The sequence below is a fragment of the Watersipora subatra genome, chromosome 10 (assembly GCF_963576615.1).
Source record: "Watersipora subatra chromosome 10, tzWatSuba1.1, whole genome shotgun sequence".
In the NCBI taxonomy this organism is placed as follows: domain Eukaryota; kingdom Metazoa; phylum Bryozoa; class Gymnolaemata; order Cheilostomatida; family Watersiporidae; genus Watersipora; species Watersipora subatra.
Window position 1 is genome coordinate 8,995,707 of NC_088717.1, and position 21,248 is coordinate 9,016,954.

Here is a 21,248-nt window from a genome sequence, read left to right on the forward strand (position 1 = left end):
TATATATATATATATATATATATATATATATATATATATATATGTATATATATATATGTGGGAGGCTAATTCTTAAGAAAGGCCATTCTATGCTCACTGATGGCCTAAGAATGCCAAATGGTACCATCAAAAATATAGAAGAAGGGTACAAGTACTTGGTGGTTAAGCAAAGCAACATCAACCACAAAGCCGAGGTACGTCACAAAGCCATTACCGAATACAAGAAACGCCTCCGGCAGATCTTACGGAGCCAGCTCAATCCCAAGAACCAAATCATGGCAATAAATACCTACGCACTGCCAGTAATAAAAAATCCAGCAGGCATAATAAAGTGGACTGAGGAAGCCATCAAAGAAACAGATATAGAAACTCGTAAACTGCTGACCATGCATGGAGCAAAATCTGGTCAAAAAATGGACCCAAAATCTGATACTACTAGATTGTATCTTGATAGGAAAGATGGTGGTAAGGGACTCATAAGTGTACAGCAGACAGTGAAAGAGGAGGAGCAAAGCATCAAAGCATGTGTAGCCTCCATGGCCATCTCAGATAGGTTGCTAGCTGAATTTCAATCGGCTGCTCTTACAACGGATCTACACCCTGATGATGAGGAAATTGACTGGCACACGAAACCTCTTCATGGTGCTTACCACCAACAAATACCTAAGGTTGGCGATCTTCACCAGACATATATGTAGCTGAACAAAGGAAACCTAACGACCAATACAGAGTCGCTAATCATGGCAGCCCAGGAGCAAGTGCTCCCAACAAGGCAACTCCAAACGAAAATCTATTACACTAGAGACGATCCTAGAGGCAGACTGTGCAAAGATGCACAGTGGATGCAGGCAGCTAGCAGGGAACGCATACACTAAGCGGCATAATCATGTCGCAGGTGTTGTGTATAGAAGTCTATGTGACGAGTATGGCCTTAATAAACCACAACACTGGTGGGAAGCTTCTGGTAAGATTAACGAAAATGACCGCGCTAAGATCCTCTGGGATTTCTACATCCAAACTGACAAGCATGTCCTAGCAAACCAACCAGATATAGTGGTGGTAGACAAGGAAAACAAGAGCGCTACTATAATAGATATTGCAGTACCCAATGACTACAATATAGCCAGCAAAAAAAGAAAAGGTAGAGAAATATCTCCCTCTTGGAGAAGAAATTGAAAAAGGCTGGAATGTAAGCACAACTGTAACCCCAGTAGTCATTGTGGCACTGGGCGCAATAACACCAGCGCATAAAATGTGGCTTGCCAAAATACCAACAACAATCAACTCAGGTGAGTTGCAGAAAAGTGCACTATTGGGAACAGCTAAGATCTTGAGGCGAGTGCTCAAACTCCCAGGTCTCTGGTAGGAGACCCGAGTTAGAGCAGAGTTTACCACCCATACGAGGTATCCGGGGTGAGGAAACAATTTTATATATATTTATATAACTATATATATATATATTTATATAGATATATATATACATATATATATATATACTGTGTATTACTAAAACACGGTTTTCTAGAAAGTGGTGTGTATCAGTCATACACAAACAATGTGATATCAATGGTAGCTGTACATGTGCGTACATATATGTTATGTTTCTGCACAGAAGCAATTAAATAGAGTATTAAATTAGAGGAATGGTTTATTGCACACTCCAGAGACAACTGATTTGATAACAGAAAACCCAAGTATTTATATGTTTGGTCATAGAAAAGCTTTGTAAAAAGCTACAAGCATTATTAATAGCTATAATGAGACAGTACTATATAATATTAGCTTGTATAAAGCTTTAGCTAAAAAGCATAATGTTTGTTGGCAAAGTACCAGTAATACTTGGCACTTGCATGACACCTCCTCACTAAGCTAAAGGTTCTTTCTGGTTCTCTTAGACCTTCGGGGTTTGTCTCTGCTATACTCATCTCCATCAGGTAGATGAGGGTTGCGTGGTCTTCTTCTAGACGGAGGTTGCTCTGTTACAGTTGTAGGGGCTGGTAGTTGCAGTTTTGTCTCCTCTGTTATATCAGGTTTATCTCCAGGGTCTTGATCTTCTTCTGTTGAGTATCTTGGTCTGAGTTGTTCAACATGTCTTCTCCAAGTAGGTCCCTTTGGTACCACTTTGACATTGAGACTACGAGTTCCATATATCTTAGTAACAATGGCTGGAACTCATCTAGGTTGTCTGTTGCGTCTAGGTCCATGATACAAGGCATAGCATGGTGCTCCAAGATTGTAGCTGTGTATCTTGCTAACTGTCTTTTCTGCCGATCGGTTGACTTCTCTGGATTGATGAAACTGTGCTATGTGTGCGGGTGATGGCAATAGGGTGTCAATCTTGCATCTCATCTGCCTTCCATTCAGCAGCTGACTGGAAGAGTATCCTGTAGGAAGTGGTGTCCTTCTATAGTGCATCAGGAACTGTTGTAGTGCAGATTTAGGTGAGAGTGACGATTTCTTCATGGCTTGTTTGAAGGATTGTACTAGTCTTTCAGCTGCGCCATTTGTAGCTGGATGGTAGGGTGCTCCAGTGAGGTGAACAATGCTTCTCTCTTGACACCACTGCTGAAACTCTCCTGAGGTGAAGCTGGTAGCATTGTCAGTGACAATGGTGTGAGGGTGTCCAAAGTGTGCGAATATCTCCTCTAAGATGTCTGTGGTAGCTCTGGTAGAAGTAGATGACGTACTGTGTATGCATGGATACTTTGAGTAGGCATCTATCATCACTAGCCATTGGCTGCCCATGAAGTTCACTGCATGATCTAAGTAAAGACGACTCCATGGCTTCTCAGGTAGCATCCAGGGATGTATAGGATACTTCTGTGGAAGCTTCTGGTCTTCAGCACAGGCAGTGCACTGTCGGCTTGTCTCCTCTATATCAGAGTCAATGCGAGGCCAATAGACAGCAGTTCGAGCTAGCTTCTTCATTCTTTCCATTCCAAAGTGTCCAAGGTGAAGGATCTTTAATACTTCCTGTTGTAACTTGACAGGAATGACTACTCTGTTGCCATATAGAAGACAACCTTCAGTGATAGAAAGTGAATCTGAGATCTTGTGGAAGAGTGACAGCTGAGTCTCCTTCATCTTTTTGTTACCAGGCCATCCTTCTGCTGTGTAGCGCATTACTGTGGCTAGTGTTGGGTCTTTCTTTGTCTCCTTTGCTAGAACATTGTAGTCTGTAGAGTTGAGCTGTTGTCCAATAGTGTGAATAGTGCATACTGTATCAACATCATCCTCATCTTCTCTTGCATCAAACTCTTTATCAGGTCCAACTGGCAGTCTTGAGAGGACATCTGCATTTTGATGATGCTGGGTAGATCTGTATTCTATGGTGTAGTCATACTGATTTAGTACCAGTGCCCATCTTGCTAGTCTGTTGGCTGCTAGAGCTGGAACTCCTTTGGTAGGTCCTAAAAGTGTGAGAAGAGGTCTGTGGTCAGTTACCAAGATAAACCGTCAACCATACAGGTACTGGTGATACTTCTTTAGAGCAAATATGATTGAGAGAGCTTCTTTTTGTATTTGTCCATATTTCCTCTGTGTGCTGGTCAGTGTTTTTGAAACATTGGCTATTGGTCTCTCACTTCCATCAGGATAACGATGAAATAGTACAGCTCCCAGTCCAGTTTCTGAAGCATCACATGAGATTCCAATGTCAAGATCTGGGTTGAAGTGTGCTAAGACACTATCAGTTGATAGCATATCTTTCAGTTTGTTGAAGCTCTTTTCTTGTTCAGTGCCCCACTTCCAGGTCTCTCCTTTGCGTGTCAGTTTGTGCAATGGTCCTGTGAGTTGTGACAGATTGGGTATGAACTTGCTGTAGAATTGTGTAGCTCCTAAGAAAGATCTTAGCTGAGTTAAGTCTGTTGGGACTGGCATCTGTTGTACTGCATCTGCCTTCTTTCCTTTAGTGATTCCCTTTGAAGTGAGTTTGTGTCCCAGACACTCTACTGTAGGTTGAGCAAAACAGCACTTGTCTTTTCTACATCTGTGCCCTCTTTCTTCTAATCTTTGAAGAAGTCGACGTAAGTTTTGTAGATGGCTCTCTGCATTGGCTCCACTCACTAGTATATCATCTAGGTATACTGCTACTCCTGGGAGGTCTTGTGTCAGTTGCTCCATGATTTCTTGAAAATACCCTGGTGCTGAGCTTATGCCAAAGGGCAACCTTTTCTATAGTAGTACTCTTCGGTGTGTTGATAGTGCTAGTCGTCGTTGACTTTCTGGTGCCAACAATATTTGATTGTAGGCATCTGCTAAATCAATCTTTGTGTAGCAATAGCCTCCACCTAGTTTTCTGATTAGATCTTCTGGTAGTGGGATAGGTTTCCTATGTGTTTCTAGCTGATTATTGATAGTCTTGAAGTAGTCTCCACATACTCTGATCTTCCCTGCAGCTTGACCTGTTGTAGATTTGCGTACAGGTACAACTGGTGTTCCATACTGGTTGAATTGAGTTGGTTCCCATATGCCTTTAGCTACACCTGCTTCGTATGCTTGGTTGAGCTCTTCTGTCAAGGCAATAGGAACTGGTCTGGGTCGGCAGAAGACTGGCTTTGTTGAAGGTTTGAAGTTTATCTCTAGTTCAAAGTTCTTGAGACATCCTAGCTCGTCTTTGAATATTTCTGGAAATTCTTTGCACATCTCCTTACACTTGATTTGTAACCTCCCATCTGGCTGGTTCTCTGTGATTGTTGATACAAGGTTCTGTTGTAGCTTGTCATCAATAGAGATGCCTAGTTGCTGTATAGCAGTTCTTCTTAGTAGGTTGAGATCTTGTACAGCACTAATCACAAATGGTAGTCTGACTTCTTTCTGTGCATCCAATTGGGCAGTTAGCTCACATCTGCCAAGCGTCTCTATGATATGTCCTGAGGCTGATTTGTAGTTAACTGTAGTAGGTTTTAGGTTTGGCTTTCCTAGCTTCTCCCATATTGATTTACAGATGAAGTTGTCACATGCTCCAGTGTCCAGTTCAAGTGTGAAGTTGTCTCCCTCCAGTTTGATGTTTTCAGCAAGTTTCACCATCTTGCTTGATGTGCATTCTATCATCTTTACTGGTTTTTCTGCTGCAGATGATTTCTTTTTCTTGCATGCTCTTTCTATGTAACGTTGTTTAGAACAAAAGTTGCAGGTGGCTGCTTTGAATCTGCAGTCATCCGCTGTATGGTTAGTTCGGTCACATCTGTAGCATAGCTTTCCTTCCTTCTGCTTGTCAGGTGTAGAGTTGTTTTTCTGGATTGGTTTGTATCTTGATTTCTGTTGAGCAACCTTGTTGACTTTAGACGAGTTTCTATAAACTGTCTCTTTGGCAACTTTAGCTGCTTCTTCTGTTTCCTGTGCTACCTGTATAGCTTTGTTGAAGTTGAGTTCATTGTCCTTGACCTTGAAGAGAGATTTGAGAACTGCTTCATTGTTTACAGAGCAGATAAATCTTGTTCTGAGAGCCTCATCTAATGGATCTGTAATGTCTATGAAGGCACATGTAGTTGCATCTTGACGAATTCTGGCAGCTAACTCTTGAATAGTTTTTCCAGGTTTCCTCTGCATGTCACTCCATTACTTGTAACGCTCTCTAACAATGAAGCGCTTAGGGTCATACTGGTCTTTGAGAAATTCCAGTATTTCATCCATGTTGAGGTCGTTGATCTGCTTGGGTGTTGAAAGCTGAGCTGCCATATTACTAAGCTGCTTGTAGAGTGTAGGCTGTTGGTTGGTGAGAAAAGTGCCAGCAATCTTGTCTTGATGAATAGAATTTGCTACAATGAATGTGTTGAATCTGTCTATGTAATCTGTTAGTAGCTCTGCTGTTGGGTCAAAACCTGGGAAGGCTGGAACGGCGGTTGCAGCTGTTTCTTGTTTCCGTTGTAGGTTTTGTAGTAGTAGCTCCATCAGTTTCTTATTCTCCTCCATTCTTTCATCTTGCTGACGTCTGTATTCCTCTTGTTGCTGCTTGAACTCCTCATTCTGCTGTTGTCTATGCTCTTCTTGCTGCTTTCTCTGCTCCTCTTGCTGCTGTCTCTGGTCCTCCTGCTGCTTCCGCATTAGCTTGATCAGGTCTGCTACTTCTGCCATTGTAGTGGTGCAATTTTGAACAGTTACTCTTGTAATAAACTAGAACTCTTTGTATCGATTTTATCAATGATATAATCTGAACAAAACTCTTTGTAACTGTTCAAAAGAGAAATCCTTGTCGCCAATTAGCTTCTGTTATGTTTCTGCACAGAAGCAATTAAATAGAGTATTAAATTAGAGGAATGGTTTATTGCACACTCCAGAGACAACTGATTTGATAACAGAAAACCCAAGTATTTATATGTTTGGTCATAGAAAAGCTTTGTAAAAAGCTACAAGCATTATTAAAAGCTATAATGAGACAGTACTATATAATATTAACTTGTATAAAGCTTTAGCTAAAAAGCATAATGTTTGTTGGCAAAGTACCAGTAATACTTGGCACTTGCATGACAATATATAAAAATTGAAACTTACATTACATGTACATAGTTCATCGGTTTAGTTTTTACTGTTATTAGATGTAAATGTTAGGTGTACATTGGGTTCTTTTACGAAACATGATTAAAAGCAATTATAAATTACTGTTGTTGCCATTTGTGGTGGATTCGGCTTGAAGTTCTGAATTACGATTATGCTTTGAATTCAAACATAAAAGTGTTTATGTAGGTTGATTTTATTGCTGGTCTCAAGGTATCAAATCTTGTTAGGAGTGCTTTTAGAGCGCTTTACTTGCTTCCTGCTGCCTAGATTGAGCTGCTGCGATTCTACTAAAGACTGGTCTTTAGTTAAACGTTATAATCTTATTTTTTTCTACACAAATTTTTGCGCAAAATTCGTTATGATTACCAATGGAGCGACCGCCATAACATCGCAGCCAAGCCGCATAGATGGTGGAGAAAAACTTCCTTTCAGTGCAGCTGATGCATTAGGTGCAGGACGTCTTGTGACAAACTGTTGTGTTGCTCACCCGGGGACAACTCCGCAAAAACAACAGTTTGTCAAGACAGGCTAAAATAACCCAGGCATTATCAGCCTTCTCTTTAGCAGAGTCTTAAAGGACATCGAAAACAAAAGAAAAGCTGATAGATGAGGATACTGAAAGTTTAGCTCATTCAAGAGTAGACAACTCACCCATTGACTTCAGATTTATAAATTTGATTTGCATTGATCTGGAAACCCAGCTTGCTTAGAGGACTGGAGCCCATTTCATCTATAAACATTGACATACCAGATACAACTATCAGATTTTAGTACGACATGAAAAAATGTCTTGATTTACTTTTGTTTTCTGTTTTTTTATTTCCGGTTAAACTTTAACACCTAAAACTTTTATTTGCTGTTGAAAATTGAAGACTTGAAGAAATATTTTGCATGAGAGAAATAGCATCAAAGTTAGAATGATTATACATTAATCAGCTGTTTAAGCAATGAGAGACTTATGATTCAAAGATTTACTGCTCCTTCGGTAAAATAAATATAGTACCGCCATATGAAACTGTAAAGGGTTGTGCTTGCCACCTGTATCAGAACTTCATTTACAAATGTTTGTCTTTCAACCTAGGTATAAAACAAACTAAAATAATTATTTTGGGTGAGAACCACAAAGATATGCTCCGGTTATTGTACACTGCAAAAATTTTCAGGCCGGTCGCTGTCTCGCGAAATGTTTGAATAACTATGTGCTTGCCTATATTCTCACATTTAGATTGGTTTACTTTTTTATCAAAAGAACAGCTTCAAGTTATGCGCTATTTGTACTCACCACTTAAACCAGAGAGTGAGTTAGATCTTCCAATCAGTATCAGCGAAGCGTTGTATTTCATGAGAACTGTCGGTGTCGATATGTTACAATTACTGATATGTTGACCTCCACCTGACCTTGAGCATATTGAACTGACCCGACCATTAAGATCAATCACCCTCAATACATTATTTGCATAATCTACGGCTAATAGTGTGTCATTGTTTAGCATTATCATATCAGTCAATCTACCGAACTTAGCACTTTGTAAAGCCCCATCAACATAGCCAGATGAGGAACCGGCTGTAACGGTAGCCAGGTGTAAAGCAGCTGGGTCCATTTGTAAAACCTGTGTTTCGGTAATCGTAAGTAAAACATTATGTTGAAGATCAGCCAACATTGATACTATATATAACTGTAGTTCAATGTGGTGAACATATCCGTTGATAGTGTTTAGATTCATAATAGCGATGTAGGGGATGCCGTACTGGCTAATATAAAATGCTACTCCGTCAAACGTTGTTAACGTAGCTGGGTTATGAAAAGAACAGGTAGAGAGATTGCCATTACCAAACTTAAATTTTCCTGGAGTTCCAGCGAATAGAGAGGACTCTTGAGAAGTTCTGTCAACTCTTCTTAACACATGATTGTAGGTGTCCGAAAGTAACAGAGAAGAATTGGTGAGGTGATAGATGCTGTATATACCTCTGAATTTTGCTTGGCTAGAATTTCCTTCCCTGTAGCCTGATACGTTGAGTCCAATTATTAATGTTACATTTTGCTGATCGAGATCCATTGTAAACAGCTGGTTAAAAGTGGAGAAGAGAATGTTACCAGAGATATACTGGTCATGGACAAGGGTGTGAATAAAACCGGAGTCATTTAAAATTGTAAACAGGTTCTTGAAAGCAAATCTGCAAAATAGATTTGTTGGAGCTCATTAGTAGATTATCATGAGTAAAAGAGTATAAATATTACATTTCATTGTAAACATCTTTATATCAGCTGCTGTAGCTAACTTGATATCTGTTTAACTTGTATTTTTCCTAATACTATAACCACTGCTATACTACTCTGCTTAAATAAATAAATCAGTTTTAAAATAGTTTTAGCAAGGACTTTATTGTGTGTTGTTTATCAGTCAAGTAAATTCCGTAATAATAGTAGGCTAGGCGGCTGATCAACCACAAATTTGTGTACATATATCCATACAGAATCTATATTCAGTAGTTAGCGCTCGCTCGTTTGATCACTTGGCTAATGAGTTTGACAGACCCGCTGCCTCGGACCACGATCAATGGGGGGCGGGGACTTGTTTACCGTTTAGACTAAGGGAAAGATTGTTGCGTTAGCAACCGTCTGCAGCCACTAAAAGCTGAATGGAACTTATTATGCTTAGCTTTGAAACGCAAATGAAGTGTTGAATACATAGAATTTTATTATCAGAAACTATGGCAAGCTAATGTGACAGAAAGCCAAAGGTTCGTTTTGTTTAAGCCACTATTATAATCTTTTATTTTGTGTTTAAGCTACTATTATAATCTTTTATTTTAAGCTTTCAAATGACATTCATTCAGCAACTGTTGATATCTATTTTACTGGAATTTAAACTTCCTTGTGTTTATTCGTAATTAACATGTTATTGTAGATTTCACGATGTTACTTATTAGCCAGCGTTGATGGAAGTTTGAATATATATATAAATAAACACCAGTGAAATCGAACGCTCACCACAAACACTTCGCTACAGCACTCAAGTGCAATTACATAACAATTAGCTTGTCGGGTGTACACGTATGTACATAGCAGACCGCGTGAACTGCTACAGTGAAATCTTTGTGGTTATCTACCAGACCGAAACAAAGCCAACGAGCCAGATCGAATATCGTAAACTAAAGACAGAGCCAACGAGCCAGATTGATTACTGTAAACTATAGGCAGAGCCAACAAGCCAGATTGAATATTGTAAACCACAGACAAGGAAACGAGCTTAACTGATTATTGCAAACTATAGACAGAGCCAACGAGCCAGATTGAATACTGTAAACTATAGACAGAGCCAACGAGCCAGATTGAATATTGTAAACTACAGACAGGGAAACGAGCTAGACTGATTATTGCAAACTATAGACAGAGCCAACGAGCCAGATTGAATATCGTGAACTACAGAGAGGACTATATAGGACTACACCACCAAACTCTGTAACGGACTCCGAGACATTCAACTGTTGGATAAGTTTCATTTGATTAAAATAGTTATTTAGTAAATGTCATAAACTTCATAAATTAGCATTGACAGTGATTGTATTTTTTCTTAAATTTTAACTTGTATTTTTTCTAATATTATTGGTGTTTAAATTAACCTAGAATCAACGTTCTTTCTCTGACTACCTGTGTGACCTCGTTCCCTTTGCTCTATCGTGGTCTGGGTCGTTTAGCCTATCGTGATCAGACCCATTCAAAACTGGTCCAGAGTACGGTTCATGAAAATAATTCGGCTTTGTGACTCGAGCAGCGTATGCTCAATTTAGTTAACTCAGATTGTATACGAACTTGTGGTTGATCTAATCTGTCTTTCATTATAAAGCGAAGTAATTGTCTTCTTAAATCAATTAGATCATATTATGGCTGGAGTTAACAACAGCTTACTTGACCTGGACGACAATCCTAAAAATCAATTAGCAGATCCAATTATGCCTACAACCAGTGCTGACTCATTAAGTGAAGTAAAATTCATAGCTAAGACCAGGCCTACTCGTACCTTCAAAGCTTCTGCAATTGGCAAAGAAAGCCAGAAAAATGAGTTAGCATTTTCATTGTATGCTTCCATAAATAGAGAGCTAAGAGCGGTCGATGTTATTTTTAAGAGCTGTCTTAAAGGTGTTGTTTTGTCAGAAACTTTCAATGCATGCGTAACTGATATTGAAGCGAAGGCTTCAGCTATTACCTCTGATTACGCTAAATTGTCTCAGCTATCTGATAATAGAGTGGAAATGAAAATAAAACAACACTTTGAATTCTTTATTGGTGAAACCAGTAAGATTACACAAAGAATCCTGGAACAACAGCAGAGTATGGCATCTGAAGAAGAAGAAACTAGAGAACAGGAACAGCTGGAAGTCAAAGAGAGGCTACTTGAAGAGCAGCGGAAACTTGAAGAATACCTTGCAGAAAGGAATATAGAAGAAGAGTTGGGATCGAAACCTAAACAGCAACAGCGACTGGGAGCAACATCCACACTCACAACACCAATCAGTTTGAATGCGCAGCCACCACTAAGAGCGTCCTTACTTAAATCAACGCCTTACCAACAGAGTATGCCACTGTATGAAGAGCCTATAAGAACCGAACCAGTGAACCTAGAGTCGCCTCCAGAAACTCCAACAAGAAAAACGGGCATATGGAGCCGACTCGACGCACTTTCAGTAAAATAAAAGATAAATCAGGCATCTCATGCTCACAGTGAGATATCAGAGAGCGATTCCATTCGCATTTTATCGAACGAAATTACGCAAGGAATAAAAAGATCTAGAAAGGTTGACATCGAACCTGAAATCTTTAGCGGCAATGCACTAGAGTTCGACGACTGGGAGTGTGATTTTGACGGTTATCTTTCTTCAATGGGCATCGAAGACGGCTCTGAAAAGATCAGATACCTTAAAAAATATGTTGAAGGAACTGCTAGGGAATGCATAAATGGCCAATTTATGATTCGTACGGAGCTGAGCTATTGACATGCACGAGAGAAACTCACCTCTCGATTCGGGAACAAATTGGACGTGGCCCGTTCAATGAAAAACAAACTCGATACTTGGCCAAAGATCTCTGCTAACGACACGCCAGCCCTCCAGAGATATGCCGACTACCTGGAAAGCTGTAGTAACGCCATGAAATCGATTCCAGGCCTAGCGAGCTTAGACGAGGAATTCAACAACGAACGATTTGCAAGAGTGCTTCCTGACTGGGCGCATCAAAAGTGGGGTGCAACGACACACCGTATACGGAAGAAGGAAATGCGTTACCCTAAATTTGCAGAGTTCGCTTCATTTGTTGACGACTTAGCAGAAATGCGCTCACAGCCTCTAATGCAAAATCTTGAGAAGGCACATGACAAACGGCCAAGACCCAATAACACCAGATCTTTAGCCACAAACAGCGTTGACCATACACCAGAGAGAAGTTGCCTATACTGTGAAGTCCCCCGCCACAAAGTGACAGAATGTTTCAAAATTTGGGAAAAGCCCTACAGTCAGCGTATGAGGTTTATTGCTAACAACATGCTGTGCTACATCTGCGTTAAACCTGGTCACGGGGCTGCCAGATGCAGCAGTAAAGGAAAAAACATCTGCTCCAAATGCAGAAGACCAGGGCATGCCACATGTCTACATAAAACAAAAGAAGACTGGGATGAAGAGCAACAAAATGCGGACCACCGAAACTACAATTCAGGACACATGTGGCCCAGAAACGCCACGCCTCACCAACAAACAGCTTCAGCTCACTTAAATTATCGACAAACTCCGGGTAATGCAGCTAAAAACACCAACTCACCACAAGTGGCGCAGACACTGAACTCCAACAAAACCAGTAGCACGGAGCATTGTCCTCTCATTTCTCCGGTGGAATACCAAGATCTACAGGGTGCGGATTTAATTAAGTTGTCAAATAAAAACACAAGAACGACATCCCAAAACAAGCTGTTCAATATGGGTATGCCAGTGTATGTATCCTCAGCCTCAAACCCGCTCAATGAAGTTCTGATCTATGCATTCCTTGATTCAGCGTCAGACCATTCTTATATAACCAAAGATCTCACGACACAACTAGGACTGAGGAGTCTAGGAACAAAACCCATCGAAATCGAAACAATGACTGGCGAAATACAACTGAGTAGGATAAACATGGTCGGAGACATCATCATTCAAGGTTATAACGGCGGAGAAGTTAAATTACCATCAGCATATGAGTGGGAAACTATCCCAAACTCGACCGGTGAGTTTGCGAATCACACCAACGTATTGGATCACCCTCACCTGCAAAAGATAGCGGACAAATTGCCACCACCAATGAACCTCCCGTGAGCCTGTTGATTGGTGCCAACTGTACTTCTGCCTTCTTCCCTCTGGAAGCTATCAAAGGTGGAGACAATAAGCCCTATGCACTCAGGTCAGAACTCGGGTGGGCCGTTTTCGGTGTAGAGGAGACCTGCCGAACTAAACACAAGGTATGCACAACCTATCAAACCAATACCAGCAAGGTCGAGAGTGATATGTTGTCTCAAGATGACTACCAATTTATGAACTTCTTAGAGGCGCATACAACAACTACGGAGGCTGGAAATTACATGATGCCGCTCCCGTTTAAACAACGACCGATACTCCCAAACAACATAGAGCAAGCCAAGAGTCGGCAAGAAAGTCTAAGCAAAAAGTTTCAGAAACAACCTCAATTCAGGGCAGATTATCATAAGTTTATGAATGAACTGATAGAGGAAAAACTAGCGGAGCCAGTGCAGGAAGAAGATGCAAAACCAGGAGAACGATGGTATCTGCCACACTTTGCAGTAAAACACCCTCAAAAACAAAAGCTAAGAGTGGTTTTTGATTGTAAAGCTGTGTACAAAGGAACATCGCTAAACGATCACCTACTTCCAGGCCCTGACCTTATGAACTCCCTCTTTGGGATACTCTGCAGGTTTAGGAGGGAGCAAGTGGCTATTAGCTGCGATATTCAAAAAATGTTTTATAATTTTTTGGTAGCGCCTAACGACAGAGATTATCTAAGGTTCCTGTGGTACAACGAAGAAGGCCAACCAAAAACCTACAGAATGAAGGTGCACCTATTTGGTGCCAAGTCGTCGCCTGCTGTGGCCACATACGGATTACGCAAGATTGCAACAGATCATAGCAGCATTTCCAAGAGAGCGGCAGCATTTATCAATCGCAACTTTTATGTCGATGATGGCATCACCAGTGTAGCTTCAGAGACAGAAGCCGTTAGCCTTATTGCAGAATCTCGAGAAATTTGTAAAAAGGGTAACATGAGACTACATAAATTTTCATCCAATAGCGTGGAAGTTCTCTCATCTCTACCCGAATCTGAAAGATCAGTACACGACAAAGACCTACTTGCAAACTCACTTCCCGAACAAAGAACCCTGGGCCTACAGTGGTCGATGGAGTTCGACACATTCAAGTTCGTGAACAAGATCCAGGAAAAACCAAGCACACGAAGAGGAATCCTCTCGATCGTTGGCCAATTGTACGATCCCCGTGGTTTTATAGCTCCGTACACTTTAATCGGCAAAAACATCCTGCAAGAGATAAACAAAGCCAATGTTAGCTGGGACGAGCAAATACCCGAAGAGATATCTCTTAAATGGAACAAATGGACCTCCCAACTGCCAGCATTAGAACGAATCAACATACCACGATGCTTCAAGCCAAAAGATTTCGGTAAAGTCGTCAAAGCTGAACTGCATCACTTCTGTGATGCAAGTGATGTTGGAATTGGAGCATGCTCTTATATCCGCCAAGTTAACGACAATGGTCATGTACACGTGGCATTTCTTGTAGAAAAATCAAGAGTGATACCATCGAAAGGCTTATTTACAACACCACGTCTGGAACTTGTGGCCGCCGTCATGGCAACACAACTTAGCAAAACGCTTCGTGAGCAGTTAGATATGAAATACGATGAGTTCTTCTGGTCGGACTCAAAAATTGTTATAGGCTGGATATCTAACGCCTCTAGACGATTCAACACATTCGTTCACAATCGGATCAGGATCATAACTTCTGAAACAAAAATCAAACAATGGAATCACACACCGGGACACTGCAACCCAGCAGACATTGCATCGAGAGGAAAACCATGTGATCAATTGGCAGATTCAGCGTGGTTCTCTGGACCCGACTTCCTGAAGGCTGCAACCATTGATCAGTACAAGCTAAATCAGCAACAGTCTGAAGTTCTAGACCCAAAAGATCCCGAGCTAAAAAAACTAAGTGTCAAAAACTGCAAACGTCAGGCAGCCTACTACAGTTGTCACTAGGTTTGCTAAATTCTCAACATGGACCAGACTCGTGCGCTCTATTAGCACAATTAGGAACATTCAAAAAAATTGTACTAAATCATGGTCCATAAAACCAATTTCTGTAGAAGACGGCCGCACCTCCGAAAACAAGATCATCTGCGAAGTTCAAAAGCATCACTTCGAAGATTCTTACACCTTGATAAAGAGTGGGCAGCGACTGAGCAAAAAACACACTCTGTCTAAACTAAACCCATTCGTCGATGAAACAGGAATTCTGAGAGTAGGTGGAAGGCTACAGAATTCGCAGAGCCTAAATTACCAAGAAAAACACCCAATAATCTTGCCACGTGACGCCCACATAGCATCCTTGATCGTACGCCACTATCACGACAGCACGCATCATCAAGGTAGAACATATACCCTGAGTGCCATCAGAAATGCTGGATATTGGATTATAGGTGTAACCAGACTGACGAAGTCCGTTCTGAGTAACTGCATTGCCTGCAAAAGATTACGGGGTAAACCCATGGAGCAAATAATGTCAATCCTACCGTTAGAAAGAGTCGAGCCTGCACCACCCTTTTTGAATATTGGGATAGATTGCTTCGGACCATTTGTTGTAAAAGAAAGACGATCAGAAATAAAAAGATGGGGACTGCTTATCACATGTCTTTATTCAAGAGCCATACACATCGAGCTGTTAAATGACATGACGACTGACTCCTTCATTAATGCCCTTCGAACCTTTATCTGCCTCAGAGGAGCAGTAAACACTATATACTGCGATCAAGGGACCAACTTCCTCGGAGCGAGCAATGAATTTTCAAAAGAACTACAGTCTCTAAATAAGAGGACATCTGCCCTAGGAACTTTCCTCTTAGATAAACAAATAACTTTCAAGTTTACTGCACCCCAGGCAAGCCACGCCGGTGGCGTATGGGAGCGTCAAATTCGTAGCGTGAAAGCTGTCTTAGACGGAATGCGCATCGGAAGATACCACAATAGACTAGACACAACAGGACTTCGAACAGCTTTCTATGAATCGATGGCCATTGTTAATAGCCAACCAATAGCAGTCAATCACATGGATGACCCAGAGGTGCCAATTCTAACGCCAAACCACCTAATCACATCGAAAGCAAAGGAGGTGACTTCACCACCAGGAAACTTTGGAAGTACAGACATTTATAGCAGGAAAATGTGGCGAAAAGTTCAGCAGTTTGCTGATGAGTTTTGGACATTGTGGAAAACCGGGTACATGAATAGAATCACGAAAAGACAAAGGTGGCAGAACCCAAAACCCAATATTCAGAAAGGTGACATAGTTATGTTAACAGACGAAAACACTCCGAGGAATCAGTGGCTTTATGGAATGGTTGAGGAGACGATTGCCAGCACAGATAGCAAAATAAGAAAAGTGAAGATAAAGATGTCCAATCGAGGCATCGACAGCAAGGGGAAGATCATCACGAAAGGCTCCACCTTAAAAAGACCCATTCAAAAGTTAGTACTGCTCCAAAGAGACGAGTGAGACGACCATCACCTCCATCCAACTTCCACAGCATGCAGATCCTGTAATGCTATAAAATGCTATAAATTACATTAGAACCACTTTAAAATAAAACTAAAACTTTTGATAAATTTTGCAAAGGAAAAATTAAGGTGGGAGTGTAGCTAACTTGATATCTGTTTAACTTGTATTTTTCCTAATACTATAACCACTGCTATACTACTCTGCTTAAATAAATAAATCAGTTTTAAAATAGTTTTAGCAAGGACTTTATTGTGTGTTGTTTATCAGTCAAGTAAATTCCGTAATAATAGTAGGCTAGGCGGCTGATCAACCACAAATTTGTGTACATATATCCATACAGAATCTATATTCAGTAGTTAGCGCTCGCTCGTTTGATCACTTGGCTAATGAGTTTGACAGACCCGCTGCCTCGGACCACGATCAATGGGGGGCGGGGACTTGTTTACCGTTTAGACTAAGGGAAAGATCGTTGCGTTAGCAACCGTCTGCAGCCACTAAAAGCTGAATGGAACTTATTATGCTTAGCTTTGAAACGCAAATGAAGTGTTGAATACATAGAATTTTATTATCAGAAACTATGGCAAGCTAATGTGACAGAAAGCCAAAGGTTCGTTTTGTTTAAGCCACTATTATAATCTTTTATTTTGTGTTTAAGCTACTATTATAATCTTTTATTTTAAGCTTTCAAATGACATTCATTCAGCAACTGTTGATATCTATTTTACTGGAATTTAAACTTCCTTGTGTTTATTCGTAATTAACATGTTATTGTAGATTTCACGATGTTACTTATTAGCCAGCGTTGATGGAAGTTTGAATATATATATATAAAAATAAACACCAGTGAAATCGAACGCTCACCACAAACACTTCGCTACAGCACTCAAGTGCAATTACATAACAATTAGCTTGTCGGGTGTACACGTATGTACATAGCAGACCGCGTGAACTGCTACAGCTGCTGCATTTGAAAGCCAAAGTTTAATGCATCATCTACTTTGCTTTTCTCAAATATCTTGAGCACGATATTTTTTTTTCTATAGGCTTGAGTCAACGAGTAAACTCACTTTTCCCTTTGATAAAAAAGTTTCTACTTCTAAGCTCAAAGAACTTATATTTTAAATAAAAAACTTTATTTATCTCTTCATTTTTTCTGCGTCCACTCTCCGAATGATTTCCTCCCATCTCTTTCCCATTTTCCCTACTCCTTTTCTTTTCTTCATCCTCTTTCTTTTTCTACCTCCTCTCCCTTTTTTTATCCGCTCTCCTCCCCTCCCTTTAATTCCTCACTTCCTATCTCCCCATTTCCCCATCGCCTCTCCCCCTCTCCTCATCTATTTCTCCACCTCTCTACGTTTTTATCCCACCTTCTTTCTCCTTACTCCCTTTCTTTCCCTAGTTATTTTCTTTTCTTTATCTTCCTTAATTCTGTCATATGGCGGTAAAACTAGGTACAAGACCAAATTTCAGTTTTTCTGCACCGCCGCTTCAGAGTTTTCAATCAACTGAGCTAATTTTCACAACATACATGTATTACAAGACAAAGAATGTTGATATTTGTTTTGATTGATCAAAGTGAAGCCTAATCCTTAATAATTCCATTAAACTAGTTATGCAAGCAAAATATTGAGTAATTACGCCAGGTATTCTGCTGGAATAACTAGCTAGCAAGAGTTAAAGACTTATGAATGCAGGTATGCAATGCATGCAGCCATGTTTTCTGCTGGTAAAACTACTTAAAAGGTTTGCGAAAGTTCACGTCATCTAAAAATAAAAACAATATTTGCTTAATCACAGTAGATAAAATGGGTTTCCGCAAGCAAAACTAGTTTCTGGTTCACTTAGACAATGATTGCGCGTTACTGCTATCAATATGCACTTGAGAATGGGTCACACTAGTTACTGTTCTAGTTTGCATGAACATTGAAATAATAATTGTAATGGTTGTGCTTACTAGCCAAATGTGCATATTCATAAGGTAGGAGTCTACTTTATCAAAGGTTGACTTGCAATAAAACTCACATTACAGCTATTTGGTATTAAAAGATTCACCACAGAATTACTGTGTTGTTTTGTAGGAGCCAAATATGTGGAAATGTGATTACAAGCTCTTAAAAGCTCAAAAACAAAAAACCGCCGTAGATTGGAATCTCTTCATTTCGATGACGTAGCCATAAATATTGGTTATTGTCTTGTCACGTGGTGTTCTCACATGAATTGAAAGGCCAATTAAAAGCTTAATATTAAACTTATGACAAACACTTCAGGTTTTACCGAAGACCCCGTATCAAATATAGATGCTCGCTACTTGACATTTTTGTTTTGGTTTGGTCTGATTGGCAAGTCGTAATCTGACCATGTGACCCAATACTTCGCAAATAATTTTTGCAGCACTTTTCGATTATCACAGGTGACCAACAAGCTTTTCATGATTATCAGACAATGATATGTACTCCTTTTAGCTAAAGCTAAAAATTAAACAAATTTTTACGGTAAGTCATAGGATATCACTGCTAAAAGTGACAGCATCACGATGACGATAAAACAGACGCGTAATAACAATAGACATGGTTTTATTGAATGAGTGAAGTATGTTTGTGAAAATATTTGGAGAAATAAGGTTGCATGAAAGTGTAAACAGAAACCCTCTCTCACAACTATGTCACATTTGAGCCGTTTTGGATAGAGAATCCACACTACGGCGTTCTCGTGTGGCTGCGATTTTCTGTTCACTTTTGAGCTTTTATGAGCTTGTAATCACCTTTCCACATATTTTGCACCTACAAAACAACGAAGTAAGACATGATGAATCTTTTCATATCAAATACCTGTAATGTGACACCTGTTGCCCGTCAACCTTTAAATAACAAGATAGATAATATATTTTGTGAATATTGTAAAAGGTAGTATTATAAAATTTAATAACACATGATGATATTACCAAGTAAAAAGTATAGTTACTTGGTTTGCAAATGCATGCTTCCAAAATGTAATGATATTTAAAATTTAACATGGCATAACACAATTAGTTTAACAAATTTACTAGGACGCTTGCTAGCACTATCACTCAAATTGTAGGTGTAATAAACTTAAAAAAAGAATATACAATCTGCATGTACATTTTGCAAGTATTATATGCATTAAACATAATAAAAAGCTGTTGAATGTCTTCAGAATCAGCAATGGCATGAAGTATTATTGCAACAGTTGGTTTGTTATAGTTTGGATTGAATTGTGTCCCAAAAATTTACTGTGGGCTAATCGATGTGCAACTGCGTTGTAAGCGCCAATCGAGTATTGTCAAATTTTTTTTATGTTACAAGTTATACAACTAAAAAATAATTATCGCACATATTGCAAAAGTTGTTGCCTAAGACAGTGTGCAGACTTGAGTGATGCTGTTGTAATAAAAATATGGTAGAACGGAGTACTTACTGATCTTTTGATTGTGCCACCCATTCTTGGGTTAGTGGACGTCATGTCAACTAAATAATTAACACAATTTTTTCGCTTAATGTAGTCAATCTTCAAAAAATCGATATAATTTAAAACTCTCCAGCACTGATTGATGACGACAGTGTGCTCTCTCTCTCCCTCTCTCTCTCCCTCTTTCTCTCCCTCTCTCTCCCTCTCTCTCTCCCTCCCTCCCTCTCTCCCTCTCTCCCTCCCTCTCTCCCTCCCTCTCTCCCTCTCTCTCCCTCTCTCCCTCCCTCTCTCTCTCCCTCTCTCCCTCCTTCTCTCCCTCCCTCTCTCCCTCTCTTCCTCCCTCTCTCCCTCCCTCTCTCCCTCCCTCTTTCCCTCTCTCCCTCCCTCCCTCTCTCCCTCCCTCTCTCCCTCCCTCTCTCCCTCCCTCTCTCCCTCCCTCCCTCCCTCTCTCTCTCCCTCCCTCCCTCTCTCCCTCTCTCCCTCCCTCTCTCCCTCCCTCTCTCCCTCTCTCTCCCTCTCTCCCTCCCTCTCTCTCTCCCTCTCTCCCTCCTTCTCTCCCTCCCTCTCTCCCTCTCTTCCTCCCTCTCTCCCTCCCTCTCTCCCTCCCTCTTTCCCTCTCTCCCTCCCTCCCTCTCTCCCTCCCTCTCTCCCTCCCTCTCTCCCTCCCTCTCTCCCTCCCTCCCTCCCTCTCTCCCTCTCTCCCTCCCTCTCTCCCTCTCTCCCTCTCTCCCTCCCTCTCTTCCTCCCTCTCTCCCTCCCTCTCTCCCTCCCTCTCTCCCTCTCTCCCTCCCTCTCTCCATCCCTCTCTCCCTCCTTCTCTCCCTCCCTCTTTCCCTCTCTTCCTCCCTCTCTCCCTCCCTCTCTCCCTCCCTCTCTTCCTCCCTCCCTCCCTCTCTCCCTCCCTCTCTCTCTCCCTCCCTCTCTCCCTCCCTCCCTCTTTCCCTCTTTCTCTCTCTCTCTCTCTTCCTCCCTCTCTCCCTCCCTCTCTCCCTCTCTCCCTCCCTCTCTCCCTCCCCCTCTCCCTCCCTCTCTCTCTCCCTCCCTCCCTCCCACTCTCCCTCCCTCTCTCCCTCCCTCTCTCCCTCCCTCTCTCCCTCTCTCCCTCCCCCTCTCCCTCTCTCCCTCCCTCTCTCCCTCTCTCCCTCCCTCTCTCCCTCCCTCTCTCCCTCCCTCTCTCTCTCCCTCCCTCCCTCCCACTCTCCCTCCCTCTCTCCCTCTCTCCCTCCCTCCCTCTCTCCCTCTCTCCCTCCCCCTCTCCCTTTCTCCCTTTCTCCCTCCCTCTCTACCTCCCTCTCTCCCTCCCTCTCTCCCTCCCTCTCTCTCTCTCTCTCTCTCTCCCTCTCTCTCTCCCTCTCTCTCTCCCTCCCTCTCTCCCTCTCCCTCTCCCTCGCTTTTTCCATGCTGCAGATTGTCTTTTAACACACATCTACGCCTCGTGGTCCTTGCATGGGTCATATTGGCAGACTCACCAAATGTGATGGGACAGTGCGGTA

General features: G+C 41.3%; 2 pseudogenes; both read left to right on the plus strand.

Moving 5' to 3' along the window:
* The first annotated feature begins 10,383 nt into the window (after positions 1–10,383).
* On the plus strand, positions 10,384–12,265 carry LOC137406738 (uncharacterized; annotated as a pseudogene).
* Positions 12,266–12,459: 194 nt separating this feature from the next.
* Positions 12,460–16,326, plus strand: LOC137406739 (uncharacterized; annotated as a pseudogene).
* The last annotated feature ends 4,922 nt before the right edge of the window (positions 16,327–21,248 follow it).